General features: G+C 44.8%; 8 non-coding genes across 8 annotated transcripts; 2 read left to right on the top strand and 6 right to left on the bottom strand.

Moving 5' to 3' along the window:
* Positions 1 to 1,703: 1,703 nt before the first annotated feature.
* Positions 1,704 to 1,774, bottom strand: trnag-gcc (transfer RNA glycine (anticodon GCC)). The gene has a single exon. It is a non-coding gene; the product is annotated as a tRNA-Gly (tRNA).
* A 1,251-nt stretch (positions 1,775 to 3,025) lies between these two features.
* trnad-guc (transfer RNA aspartic acid (anticodon GUC)) lies at positions 3,026 to 3,097 on the top strand. The gene has a single exon. It is a non-coding gene; the product is annotated as a tRNA-Asp (tRNA).
* Positions 3,098 to 3,903: 806 nt separating this feature from the next.
* On the bottom strand, positions 3,904 to 3,974 carry trnag-gcc (transfer RNA glycine (anticodon GCC)). Its single transcript has one exon. It is a non-coding gene; the product is annotated as a tRNA-Gly (tRNA).
* Positions 3,975 to 6,104: 2,130 nt separating this feature from the next.
* trnag-gcc (transfer RNA glycine (anticodon GCC)) lies at positions 6,105 to 6,175 on the bottom strand. The gene has a single exon. It is a non-coding gene; the product is annotated as a tRNA-Gly (tRNA).
* Positions 6,176 to 8,303: 2,128 nt separating this feature from the next.
* trnag-gcc (transfer RNA glycine (anticodon GCC)) lies at positions 8,304 to 8,374 on the bottom strand. Its single transcript has one exon. It is a non-coding gene; the product is annotated as a tRNA-Gly (tRNA).
* A 2,128-nt stretch (positions 8,375 to 10,502) lies between these two features.
* Positions 10,503 to 10,573, bottom strand: trnag-gcc (transfer RNA glycine (anticodon GCC)). The gene has a single exon. It is a non-coding gene; the product is annotated as a tRNA-Gly (tRNA).
* Positions 10,574 to 11,824: 1,251 nt separating this feature from the next.
* On the top strand, positions 11,825 to 11,896 carry trnad-guc (transfer RNA aspartic acid (anticodon GUC)). The gene has a single exon. It is a non-coding gene; the product is annotated as a tRNA-Asp (tRNA).
* Positions 11,897 to 12,702: 806 nt separating this feature from the next.
* Positions 12,703 to 12,773, bottom strand: trnag-gcc (transfer RNA glycine (anticodon GCC)). Its single transcript has one exon. It is a non-coding gene; the product is annotated as a tRNA-Gly (tRNA).
* Between the last annotated feature and the right edge of the window lie 1,609 nt (positions 12,774 to 14,382).

Genomic DNA, 14,382 nt, shown 5'->3' with positions numbered 1-14,382 from the left:
CGCGAGAGCCTGTTAATGGAAGTTCGTCTGCGGAGATAAACAGCCGGCCGATGGGGCAATTCTAAGCCCCCCGGACTTTGATGAGGAAGTGGCGCCATGCGGCTCTCCGAAGGCGAACTCCCACTGAAGGGATCTGCTCTCCCGGGTTTCAGCACCAAAAACGTTGGGTAATTTTTATTTGTCCTGTATTACCTCAAAGAAAACTCAGAGCACACATAGAGGGATTAGATTGATAATTTGGTACATTGTAAACAACCTTAAACAGACAACAAACACATACTTTGCAAAGTGTGAGATACTTTGCAAAGGGTGAGAAGAATCAATCCACACCAGTCGAAAACCAGTTTCCTCTCACCCCGAGTCGAAACTCTGGAGTGAATTTATTTGCAAGAACACACACACACCCATAAATTCCTCAAAACCCCCCTTGGCCTCAGGAATCCACAGAAGACAAAAGGGATTCTTCAGATAATAGATCAACGAGTCTCTTGGCCAGGGCAAGATGGTGTTCCTGCAGAAGAGACTCCCGGTCTGGCCGGTTTGGCCTCCATATAATAGAACAAAAGTGCCTAAAGCATAAAGGAGTTGCTGCAAACATTTTAATGTAAATAAGTACCTCAAGCAGAAAGGAAGCCCTCAGGCAGAAAGGAATTCCTGCAAACATTTAGGGTGAGGTAACTCTGTTTGACAATCAGATTTATCTATCAGTAAAAGTCACAAGTTGTACAAATAACACTTTTTGGACCATGCATGTTGCCAATCGTGCAAAGCCAGCCAATGACATTTATATAGCGGGTGAGTAGTTGGCTGATACAGAATGTGAGTTCCTCGTTAGTATAGTGGACAGTATCCCCGCTTGTCACGTGGGAGACCGGGGTTCGATTCCCTGACGGGGAGACCGCAGTTAACTATAGCTTGATGCATTGAACAAAATGGCCAATTTTGCACTTGACCATCACTTCAACTGCTGGTATTTAACCCCAGGCCTCTTGCGTGGCAGCTGTTGAATGCTACCACTGGCCTATCAACCAGGACACGCTAACCTTTATGGCCTGCACGTATCACGCATGGCACAGTAAAATGTGCAGCCTTCATTTTCTTTTCACAATAGTTACTTCTACTTGTTTTTCACATTGTCCCTAAGGTCTCTACATGTTTGTAATGGAAGCTTTTTGTATTTTGATACGGCATCTTGTTGGAACTCAATTTAACTGTAAGTCGTTTTGTAAGTTGAACCTGAATGCATAAATCAACATTTTTTAGCTTGCTTTCCACATCAACTGCACCACCGTGTCTTCATTTACACTTATTCGTTGAACTGCAGTGATTGATCATTTGATATGTTTTTTAGCTGTCATTTAGGGCAGCCATTGGAACACAGGGTTTCTTCCTAATGTGTCGTTTTTCTCAGCATTTCTGTGGTGGAAACCTTTAGGATGTTCAAACCATCTTTACTCATTGCCACAGCTCCAAGGGTAACCAATAAATGCTGTCTGACGACAATTGTTGCACATCATGCAATGCCATCTGTTGGCATAGATGTTTCAAAAGGCCAGTTGAGGAATAGGCGCATGAAGAGTAAGAGGTATTTGTTCGTATTGGTGAGCGAATCACTGCCTGTCACATGAGAGACTTGGATTATAGATGACTACTAACTTTGATCAATGCATTGGACAGGCCTTGGAATTCTATCCAACAGAGGTTGCATTGGCCGGGAATCGAACCCGGGCCTCCCGCGTGGCAGGCGAGAATCCTACCACTGGACCACCAATGCACACAAGCGCATTAGCAACGCCAGTACTCTTGGTGCACAGGACGGTAACACGAGCAGGCTTTTTTTTTTCTTTTCGGTACTGGACTTCTAGCCTTTGGGTATCACGATTGTTACATTCTCTGCCTGTTAATTTGCTCAGCATTTCTGTGGTGACAAACATGAGGACCTTCAAAGAAGGTTTACCCATTGTAAACATCACAAGTTGTACAAATAACACTTTTTGGACCATGCATGGGAGTCCAGGACAAGGTCCGGCGGCTATCAGTCCAGCCCTTAACCGGGGCCCGAAACGACTTCCGTGCGTGGATGGCAAAATCACCACCAGCATAAAAACACACTGTCGACTGGTTATTAAAAAATTAAAGGGTGCAATTTAATTTAGATACTCACTCTCTCCCTGAGTGGCAGACTCGCCCTGAGTCCGTGCGCGAGAGCCTGTTAATGGAAGTTCGTCTGCGGAGATAAACAGCCGGCCGATGGGGCAATTCTAAGCCCCCCGGACTTTGATGAGGAAGTGGCGCCATGCGGCTCTCCGAAGGCGAACTCCCACTGAAGGGATCTGCTCTCCCGGGTTTCAGCACCAAAAACGTTGGGTAATTTTTATTTGTCCTGTATTACCTCAAAGAAAACTCAGAGCACACATAGAGGGATTAGATTGATAATTTGGTACATTGTAAACAACCTTAAACAGACAACAAACACATACTTTGCAAAGTGTGAGATACTTTGCAAAGGGTGAGAAGAATCAATCCACACCAGTCGAAAACCAGTTTCCTCTCACCCCGAGTCGAAACTCTGGAGTGAATTTATTTGCAAGAACACACACACACCCATAAATTCCTCAAAAACCCCCTTGGCCTCAGGAATCCACAGAAGACAAAAGGGATTCTTCAGATAATAGATCAACGAGTCTCTTGGCCAGGGCAAGACGGTGTTCCTGCAGAAGAGACTCCCGGTCTGGCCGGTTTGGCCTCCATATAATAGAACAAAAGTGCCTAAAGCATAAAGGAGTTGCTGCAAACATTTTAATGTAAATAAGTACCTCAAGCAGAAAGGAAGCCCTCAGGCAGAAAGGAATTCCTGCAAACATTTAGGGTGAGGTAACTCTGTTTGACAATCAGATTTATCTATCAGTAAAAGTCACAAGTTGTACAAATAACACTTTTTGGACCATGCATGTTGCCAATCGTGCAAAGCCAGCCAATGACATTTATATAGCGGGTGAGTAGTTGGCTGATACAGAATGTGAGTTCCTCGTTAGTATAGTGGACAGTATCCCCGCCTGTCACGCGGGAGACCGGGGTTCGATTCCCCGACGGGGAGACCGCAGTTAACTTTAGCTTGATGCATTGAAAAAAATGGCCAATTTTGCACTTGACCATCACTTCAACTGCTGGTTTTTAACCCCAGGCCTCTTGCGTGGCAGCTGTTGAATGCTACCACTGGCCTATCAACCAGGACACGCTAAACTTTATGGCCTGCACGTATCACGCATGGCACAGTAAAATGTGCAGCCTTCATTTTCTTTTCACAATAGTTACTTCTACTTGTTTTTCACATTGTCCCTGAGGTCTCTACATGTTTGTAATGGAAGCTTTTTGTATTTTGATACGGCATCTTGTTGGAACTCAATTTAACTGTAAGTTGTTTTGTAAGTTGAACCTGAATGCATAAATCAACATTTTTTAGCTTGCTTTCCACATCAACTGCACCACCGTGTCTTCATTTACACTTATTCGTTGAACTGCAGTGATTGATCATTTGATATGTTTTTTAGCTGTCATTTAGGGCAGCCATTGGAACACAGGGTTTCTTCCTAATGTGTCGTTTTTCTCAGCATTTCTGTGGTGGAAACCTTTAGGATGTTCAAACCATCTTTACTCATTGCCACAGCTCCAAGGGTAACCAATAAATGCTGTCTGACGACAATTGTTGCACATCATGCAATGCCATCTGTTGGCATAGATGTTTCAAAAGGCCAGTTGAGGAATAGGCGCATGAAGAGTAAGAGGTCTTTGTTCGTATTGGTGAGCGAATCACTGCCTGTCACATGAGAGACTTGGATTATAGATGACTACTAACTTTGATCGACTCATTGGACAGGCCTTGGAATTCTATCCAACAGAGGTTGCATTGGCCGGGAATCGAACCCGGGCCTCCCGCGTGGCAGGCGAGAATCCTACCACTGGACCACCAATGCACACAAGCGCATTAGCAACACCAGTACTCTTGGTGCACAGGACGGTAACACGAGCAGGCTTTTTTTTTTTCTTTTCGGTACTGGACTTCTAGCCTTTGGGTATCACGATTGTTACATTCTCTGCCTGTTAATTTGCTCAGCATTTCTGTGGTGACAAACATGAGGACCTTCAAAGAAGGTTTACCCATTGTAAAGATCACAAGTTGTACAAATAACACTTTTTGGACCATGCATGGGAGTCCAGGACAAGGTCCGGCGGCTATCAGTCCAGCCCTTAACCGGGGCCCGAAACGACTTTCGTGCGTGGATGGCAAAATCACCACCAGCGTAAAACCACACTGTCGACTGGTTATTAAAAAATTAAAGGGTGCAATTTAATTTAGGTACTCACTCTCTCCCTGAGTGGCAGACTCGCCCTGAGTCCGTGCGCGAGAGCCTGTTAATGGAAGTTCGTCTGCGGAGATAAACAGCCGGCCGATGGGGCAATTCTAAGCCCCCCGGACTTTGATGAGGAAGTGGCGCCATGCGGCTCTCCGAAGGCGAACTCCCACTGAAGGGATCTGATCTCCCGGGTTTCAGCACCAAAATCGTTGGGTAATTTTTATTTCTCCTGTATTACCTCAAAGAAAACTCAGAGCACACACAGAGGGATTAGATTGATAATTTGGTACATTGTAAACAACCTTGAACAGACAACGAACACATACTTTGCAAAGTGTGAGATACTTTGCAAAGGGTGAGAAGAATCAATCCACACCAGTTGAAAACCAGTTTCCTCTCACCCCGAGTCAAAACTCTGGATTGAATTTATTTGCAAGAACACACACACACCCATAAATTCCTCAAAAAACCCCTTGGCCTCAGGAATCCACAGAAGACAAAAGGGATTCTTCAGATAATAGATCAACGAGTCTCTTGGCCAGGGCAAGACGGTGTTCCTGCAGAAGAGACTCCCGGTCTGGCCGGTTTGGCCTCCATATAATAGAACAAAAGGGCCTAAAGCTTAAAGGAGTTGCTGCAAACATTTTAATGTAAATAAGTACCTCAAGCAGAAAGGAAGCCCTCAGGCAGAAAGGAATTCCTGCAAACATTTAGGGTGAGGTAACTCTGTTTGACAATCAGATTTATCTATCAATAAAAGTCACAAGTTGTACAAATAACACTTTTTGGACCATGCATGTTGCCAATCGTGCAAAGCCAGCCAATGACATTTATATATCGGGTGAGTAGTTGGCTGATACAGAATGAGAGTTCCTCGTTAGTATAGTGGACAGTAACTCCGCCTGTCACGCGGGAGACCGGGGTTCGATTCCCCAACGGGGAGACCGCTGTTAACTTTAGCTTGATGCATTGAACAAAATGGCCAATTTTGCACTTGACCATCACTTCAACTGCTGGTATTTAACCCCAGGCCTCTTGCGTGGCAGCTGTTGAATGCTACCACTGGCCTATCAACCAGGACACGCTAACCTTTATGGCCTGCACGTATCACGCATGGCACAGTAAAATGTGCAGCCTTCATTTTCTTTTCACAATAGTTACTTCTACTTGGTTTTCACATTGTCCCTGAGGTCTCTACATGTTTGTAATGGAAGCTTTTTGTATTTTGATACGGCATCTTGTTGGAAATCAATTTAACTGTAAGTCGTTTTGTAAGTTGAACCTGAATGCATAAATCAACATTTTTTAGCTTGCTTTCCACATCAACTGCACCACCGTGTCTTCATTTACACTTATTCGTTGAACTGCAGTGATTGATCATTTGATATGTTTTTTAGCTGTCATTTAGGACAGCCATTGGAACACAGGGTTTCTTCCTAATGTGTCGTTTTTCTCAGCATTTCTGTGGTGGAAACCTTTAGGATGTTCAAACCATCTTTACTCATTGCCACAGCTCCAAGGGTAACCAATAAATGCTGTCTGACGACAATTGTTGCACATCATGCAATGCCATCTGTTGGCATAGATGTTTCAAAAGGCCAGTTGAGGAATAGGCGCATGATGAGTAAGAGGTCTTTGTTCGTATTGGTAAGCGAATCACTGCCTGTCACATGAGACACTTGGATTATAGATGACTACTAACTTTGATCGATGCATTGGACAGGCCTTGGAATTCTATCCAACAGAGGTTGCATTGGCCGGGAATCGAACCCGGGCCTCCCGCGTGGCAGGCGAGAATCCTACCACTGGACCACCAATGCACACAAGCGCATTAGCAACGCCAGTACTCTTGGTGCACAGGACGGTAACACGGGCAGGCTTTTTTTTTCTTTTCGGTACTGGACTTCTAGCCTTTGGGTATCACGATTGTTACATTCTCTGCCTGTTAATTTGCTCAGCATTTCTGTGGTGACAAACATGAGGACCTTCAAAGAAGGTTTACCCATTGTAAACATCACAAGTTGTACAAATAACACTTTTTGGACCATGCATGGGAGTCCAGGACAAGGTCCGGCGGCTATCAGTCCAACCCTTAACCGGGGCCTGAAACGTCTTTCGTGCGTGGATGGCAAAATCACCACCAGCGTAAAACCACACTGTCAACTGGTTATTAAAAAATTAAAGGGTGCAATTTAATTTAGGTACTCACTCTCTCCCTGAGTGGCAGACTCGCCCTGAGTCCGTGCGCGAGAGCCTGTTAATGGAAGTTCGTCTGCGGAGATAAACAGCCGGCCGATGGGGCAATTCTAAGCCCCCCGGACTTTGATGAGGAAGTGGCGCCATGCGGCTCTCCGAAGGCGAACTCCCACTGAAGGGATCTGCTCTCCCGGGTTTCAGCACCAAAAACGTTGGGTAATTTTTATTTGTCCTGTATTACCTCAAAGAAAACTCAGAGCACACATAGAGGGATTAGATTGATAATTTGGTACATTGTAAACAACCTTGAACAGACAACGAACACATACTTTGCAAAGTGTGAGATACTTTGCAAAGGGTGAGAAGAATCAATCCACACCAGTCGAAAACCAGTTTCCTCTCACCCCGAGTCGAAACTCTGGAGTGAATTTATTTGCAAGAACACACACACACCCATAAATTCCTCAAAACCCCCCTTGGCCTCAGGAATCCACAGAAGACAAAAGGGATTCTTCAGATAATAGATCAACGAGTCTCTTGGCCAGGGCAAGATGGTGTTCCTGCAGAAGAGACTCCCGGTCTGGCCGGTTTGGCCTCCATATAATAGAACAAAAGGGCCTAAAGCTTAAAGGAGTTGCTGCAAACATTTTAATGTAAATAAGTACCTCAAGCAGAAAGGAAGCCCTCAGGCAGAAAGGAATTCCTGCAAACATTTAGGGTGAGGTAACTCTGTTTGACAATCAGATTTATCTATCAATAAAAGTCACAAGTTGTACAAATAACACTTTTTGGACCATGCATGTTGCCAATCGTGCAAAGCCAGCCAATGACATTTATATATCGGGTGAGTAGTTGGCTGATACAGAATGAGAGTTCCTCGTTAGTATAGTGGACAGTAACTCCGCCTGTCACGCGGGAGACCGGGGTTCGATTCCCCAACGGGGAGACCGCTGTTAACTTTAGCTTGATGCATTGAACAAAATGGCCAATTTTGCACTTGACCATCACTTCAACTGCTGGTATTTAACCCCAGGCCTCTTGCGTGGCAGCTGTTGAATGCTACCACTGGCCTATCAACCAGGACACGCTAACCTTTATGGCCTGCACGTATCACGCATGGCACAGTAAAATGTGCAGCCTTCATTTTCTTTTCACAATAGTTACTTCTACTTGGTTTTCACATTGTCCCTGAGGTCTCTACATGTTTGTAATGGAAGCTTTTTGTATTTTGATACGGCATCTTGTTGGAAATCAATTTAACTGTAAGTCGTTTTGTAAGTTGAACCTGAATGCATAAATCAACATTTTTTAGCTTGCTTTCCACATCAACTGCACCACCGTGTCTTCATTTACACTTATTCGTTGAACTGCAGTGATTGATCATTTGATATGTTTTTTAGCTGTCATTTAGGACAGCCATTGGAACACAGGGTTTCTTCCTAATGTGTCGTTTTTCTCAGCATTTCTGTGGTGGAAACCTTTAGGATGTTCAAACCATCTTTACTCATTGCCACAGCTCCAAGGGTAACCAATAAATGCTGTCTGACGACAATTGTTGCACATCATGCAATGCCATCTGTTGGCATAGATGTTTCAAAAGGCCAGTTGAGGAATAGGCGCATGATGAGTAAGAGGTCTTTGTTCGTATTGGTAAGCGAATCACTGCCTGTCACATGAGACACTTGGATTATAGATGACTACTAACTTTGATCGATGCATTGGACAGGCCTTGGAATTCTATCCAACAGAGGTTGCATTGGCCGGGAATCGAACCCGGGCCTCCCGCGTGGCAGGCGAGAATCCTACCACTGGACCACCAATGCACACAAGCGCATTAGCAACGCCAGTACTCTTGGTGCACAGGACGGTAACACGGGCAGGCTTTTTTTTTCTTTTCGGTACTGGACTTCTAGCCTTTGGGTATCACGATTGTTACATTCTCTGCCTGTTAATTTGCTCAGCATTTCTGTGGTGACAAACATGAGGACCTTCAAAGAAGGTTTACCCATTGTAAACATCACAAGTTGTACAAATAACACTTTTTGGACCATGCATGGGAGTCCAGGACAAGGTCCGGCGGCTATCAGTCCAACCCTTAACCGGGGCCTGAAACGTCTTTCGTGCGTGGATGGCAAAATCACCACCAGCGTAAAACCACACTGTCAACTGGTTATTAAAAAATTAAAGGGTGCAATTTAATTTAGGTACTCACTCTCTCCCTGAGTGGCAGACTCGCCCTGAGTCCGTGCGCGAGAGCCTGTTAATGGAAGTTCGTCTGCGGAGATAAACAGCCGGCCGATGGGGCAATTCTAAGCCCCCCGGACTTTGATGAGGAAGTGGCGCCATGCGGCTCTCCGAAGGCGAACTCCCACTGAAGGGATCTGCTCTCCCGGGTTTCAGCACCAAAAACGTTGGGTAATTTTTATTTGTCCTGTATTACCTCAAAGAAAACTCAGAGCACACATAGAGGGATTAGATTGATAATTTGGTACATTGTAAACAACCTTAAACAGACAACAAACACATACTTTGCAAAGTGTGAGATACTTTGCAAAGGGTGAGAAGAATCAATCCACACCAGTCGAAAACCAGTTTCCTCTCACCCCGAGTCGAAACTCTGGAGTGAATTTATTTGCAAGAACACACACACACCCATAAATTCCTCAAAACCCCCCTTGGCCTCAGGAATCCACAGAAGACAAAAGGGATTCTTCAGATAATAGATCAACGAGTCTCTTGGCCAGGGCAAGATGGTGTTCCTGCAGAAGAGACTCCCGGTCTGGCCGGTTTGGCCTCCATATAATAGAACAAAAGTGCCTAAAGCATAAAGGAGTTGCTGCAAACATTTTAATGTAAATAAGTACCTCAAGCAGAAAGGAAGCCCTCAGGCAGAAAGGAATTCCTGCAAACATTTAGGGTGAGGTAACTCTGTTTGACAATCAGATTTATCTATCAGTAAAAGTCACAAGTTGTACAAATAACACTTTTTGGACCATGCATGTTGCCAATCGTGCAAAGCCAGCCAATGACATTTATATAGCGGGTGAGTAGTTGGCTGATACAGAATGTGAGTTCCTCGTTAGTATAGTGGACAGTATCCCCGCTTGTCACGTGGGAGACCGGGGTTCGATTCCCTGACGGGGAGACCGCAGTTAACTATAGCTTGATGCATTGAACAAAATGGCCAATTTTGCACTTGACCATCACTTCAACTGCTGGTATTTAACCCCAGGCCTCTTGCGTGGCAGCTGTTGAATGCTACCACTGGCCTATCAACCAGGACACGCTAACCTTTATGGCCTGCACGTATCACGCATGGCACAGTAAAATGTGCAGCCTTCATTTTCTTTTCACAATAGTTACTTCTACTTGTTTTTCACATTGTCCCTGAGGTCTCTACATGTTTGTAATGGAAGCTTTTTGTATTTTGATACGGCATCTTGTTGGAACTCAATTTAACTGTAAGTCGTTTTGTAAGTTGAACCTGAATGCATAAATCAACATTTTTTAGCTTGCTTTCCACATCAACTGCACCACCGTGTCTTCATTTACACTTATTCGTTGAACTGCAGTGATTGATCATTTGATATGTTTTTTAGCTGTCATTTAGGGCAGCCATTGGAACACAGGGTTTCTTCCTAATGTGTCGTTTTTCTCAGCATTTCTGTGGTGGAAACCTTTAGGATGTTCAAACCATCTTTACTCATTGCCACAGCTCCAAGGGTAACCAATAAATGCTGTCTGACGACAATTGTTGCACATCATGCAATGCCATCTGTTGGCATAGATGTTTCAAAAGGCCAGTTGAGGAATAGGCACATGATTAGTAAGAGGTCTTTGTTCGTATTGGTGAGCGAAACACTGCCTGTCACATGAGAGACTTGGATTATAGATGACTACTAACTTTGATCAATGCATTGGACAGGCCTTGGAATTCTATCCAACAGAGGTTGCATTGGCCGGGAATCGAACCCGGGCCTCCCGCGTGGCAGGCGAGAATCCTACCACTGGACCACCAATGCACACAAGCGCATTAGCAACGCCAGTACTCTTGGTGCACAGGACGGTAACACGAGCAGGCTTTTTTTTTTCTTTTCGGTACTGGACTTCTAGCCTTTGGGTATCACGATTGTTACATTCTCTGCCTGTTAATTTGCTCAGCATTTCTGTGGTGACAAACATGAGGACCTTCAAAGAAGGTTTACCCATTGTAAACATCACAAGTTGTACAAATAACACTTTTTGGACCATGCATGGGAGTCCAGGACAAGGTCCGGCGGCTATCAGTCCAGCCCTTAACCGGGGCCCGAAACGACTTCCGTGCGTGGATGGCAAAATCACCACCAGCATAAAAACACACTGTCGACTGGTTATTAAAAAATTAAAGGGTGCAATTTAATTTAGATACTCACTCTCTCCCTGAGTGGCAGACTCGCCCTGAGTCCGTGCGCGAGAGCCTGTTAATGGAAGTTCGTCTGCGGAGATAAACAGCCGGCCGATGGGGCAATTCTAAGCCCCCCGGACTTTGATGAGGAAGTGGCGCCATGCGGCTCTCCGAAGGCGAACTCCCACTGAAGGGATCTGCTCTCCCGGGTTTCAGCACCAAAAACGTTGGGTAATTTTTATTTGTCCTGTATTACCTCAAAGAAAACTCAGAGCACACATAGAGGGATTAGATTGATAATTTGGTACATTGTAAACAACCTTAAACAGACAACAAACACATACTTTGCAAAGTGTGAGATACTTTGCAAAGGGTGAGAAGAATCAATCCACACCAGTCGAAAACCAGTTTCCTCTCACCCCGAGTCGAAACTCTGGAGTGAATTTATTTGCAAGAACACACACACACCCATAAATTCCTCAAAAACCCCCTTGGCCTCAGGAATCCACAGAAGACAAAAGGGATTCTTCAGATAATAGATCAACGAGTCTCTTGGCCAGGGCAAGACGGTGTTCCTGCAGAAGAGACTCCCGGTCTGGCCGGTTTGGCCTCCATATAATAGAACAAAAGTGCCTAAAGCATAAAGGAGTTGCTGCAAACATTTTAATGTAAATAAGTACCTCAAGCAGAAAGGAAGCCCTCAGGCAGAAAGGAATTCCTGCAAACATTTAGGGTGAGGTAACTCTGTTTGACAATCAGATTTATCTATCAGTAAAAGTCACAAGTTGTACAAATAACACTTTTTGGACCATGCATGTTGCCAATCGTGCAAAGCCAGCCAATGACATTTATATAGCGGGTGAGTAGTTGGCTGATACAGAATGTGAGTTCCTCGTTAGTATAGTGGACAGTATCCCCGCCTGTCACGCGTGAGACCGGGGTTCGATTCCCCGACGGGGAGACCGCAGTTAACTTTAGCTTGATGCATTGAACAAAATGGCCAATTTTGCACTTGACCATCACTTCAACTGCTGGTTTTTAACCCCAGGCCTCTTGCGTGGCAGCTGTTGAATGCTACCACTGGCCTATCAACCAGGACACGCTAAACTTTATGGCCTGCACGTATCACGCATGGCACAGTAAAATGTGCAGCCTTCATTTTCTTTTCACAATAGTTACTTCTACTTGTTTTTCACATTGTCCCTGAGGTCTCTACATGTTTGTAATGGAAGCTTTTTGTATTTTGATACGGCATCTTGTTGGAACTCAATTTAACTGTAAGTTGTTTTGTAAGTTGAACCTGAATGCATAAATCAACATTTTTTAGCTTGCTTTCCACATCAACTGCACCACCGTGTCTTCATTTACACTTATTCGTTGAACTGCAGTGATTGATCATTTGATATGTTTTTTAGCTGTCATTTAGGGCAGCCATTGGAACACAGGGTTTCTTCCTAATGTGTCGTTTTTCTCAGCATTTCTGTGGTGGAAACCTTTAGGATGTTCAAACCATCTTTACTCATTGCCACAGCTCCAAGGGTAACCAATAAATGCTGTCTGACGACAATTGTTGCACATCATGCAATGCCATCTGTTGGCATAGATGTTTCAAAAGGCCAGTTGAGGAATAGGCGCATGAAGAGTAAGAGGTCTTTGTTCGTATTGGTGAGCGAATCACTGCCTGTCACATGAGAGACTTGGATTATAGATGACTACTAACTTTGATCGACTCATTGGACAGGCCTTGGAATTCTATCCAACAGAGGTTGCATTGGCCGGGAATCGAACCCGGGCCTCCCGCGTGGCAGGCGAGAATCCTACCACTGGACCACCAATGCACACAAGCGCATTAGCAACACCAGTACTCTTGGTGCACAGGACGGTAACACGAGCAGGCTTTTTTTTTTCTTTTCGGTACTGGACTTCTAGCCTTTGGGTATCACGATTGTTACACTTTCTGCCTGTTAATTTGCTCAGCATTTCTGTGGTGACAAACATGAGGACCTTCAAAGAAGGTTTACCCATTGTAAACATCACAAGTTGTACAAATAACACTTTTTGGACCATGCATGGGAGTCCAGGACAAGGTCCGGCGGCTATCAGTCCAGCCCTTAACCGGGGCCCGAAATGACTTTCGTGCGTGGATGGCAAAATCACCACCAGCATAAAACCACACTGTCGACTGGTTATTAAAAAATTAAAGGGTGCAATTTAATTTAGGTACTCACTCTCTCCCTGAGTGGCAGACTCGCCCTGAGTCCGTGCGCGAGAGCCTGTTAATGGAAGTTCGTCTGCGGAGATAAACAGCCGGCCGATGGGGCAATTCTCAGCCCCCCGGACTTTGATGAGGAAGTGGCGCCATGCGGCTCTCCGAAGGCGAACTCCCACCGAAGGGATCTGCTCTCCCGGGTTTCAGCACCAAAAACGTTGGGTAATTTTTATTTGTCCTGTATTACCTCAAAGAAAACTCAGAGCACACATAGAGGGATTAGATTGATAATTTGGTACATTGTAAACAACCTTAAACAGACAACAAACACATACTTTGCAAAGTGTGAGATACTTTGCAAAGGGTGAGAAGAATCAATCCACACCAGTCGAAAACCAGTTTCCTCTCACCCCGAGTCGAAACTCTGGAGTGAATTTATTTGCAAGAACACACACACACCCATAAATTCCTCAAAAACCCCCTTGGCCTCAGGAATCCACAGAAGACAAAAGGGATTCTTCAGATAATAGATCAACGAGTCTCTTGGCCAGGGCAAGACGGTGTTCCTGCAGAAGAGACTCCCGGTCTGGCCGGTTTGGCCTCCGTATAATAGAACAAAAGTGCCTAAAGCATAAAGGAGTTGCTGCAAACATTTTAATGTAAATAAGTACCTCAAGCAGAAAGGAAGCCCTCAGGCAGAAAGGAATTCCTGCAAACATTTAGGGTGAGGTAACTCTGTTTGACAATCAGATTTATCTATCAGTAAAAGTCACAAGTTGTACAAATAACACTTTTTGGACCATGCATGTTGCCAATCGTGCAAAGCCAGCCAATGACATTTATATATCGGGTGAGTAGTTGGCTGATACAGAATGAGAGTTCCTCGTTAGTATAGTGGACAGTAACTCCGCCTGTCACGCGGGAGACCGGGGTTCGATTCCCCGACGGGGAGACTGCAGTTAACTTTAGCTTGATGCATTGAACAAAATGGCCAATTTTGCACTTGACCATCACTCCAACTGCTGGTATTTAACCCCAGGCCTCTTGCGTGGCAGCTGTTGAATGCTACCACTGGCCTATCAACCAGGACACGCTAACCTTTATGGCCTGCACGTATCACGCATGGCACAGTAAAATGTGCAGCCTTCATTTTCTTTTCACAATAGTTACTTCTACTTGTTTTTCACATTGTCCCTAAGGTCTCTACATGTTTGTAATGGAAGCTTTTTGTATTTTGA

The sequence above is a fragment of the Nothobranchius furzeri genome, chromosome 2 (genome assembly GCF_043380555.1).
Source record: "Nothobranchius furzeri strain GRZ-AD chromosome 2, NfurGRZ-RIMD1, whole genome shotgun sequence".
Lineage (NCBI taxonomy): Eukaryota > Metazoa > Chordata > Actinopteri > Cyprinodontiformes > Nothobranchiidae > Nothobranchius > Nothobranchius furzeri.
Note: the sequence above shows the minus strand (reverse complement) of the source record. Positions and strands in the feature narration are given on the sequence as shown.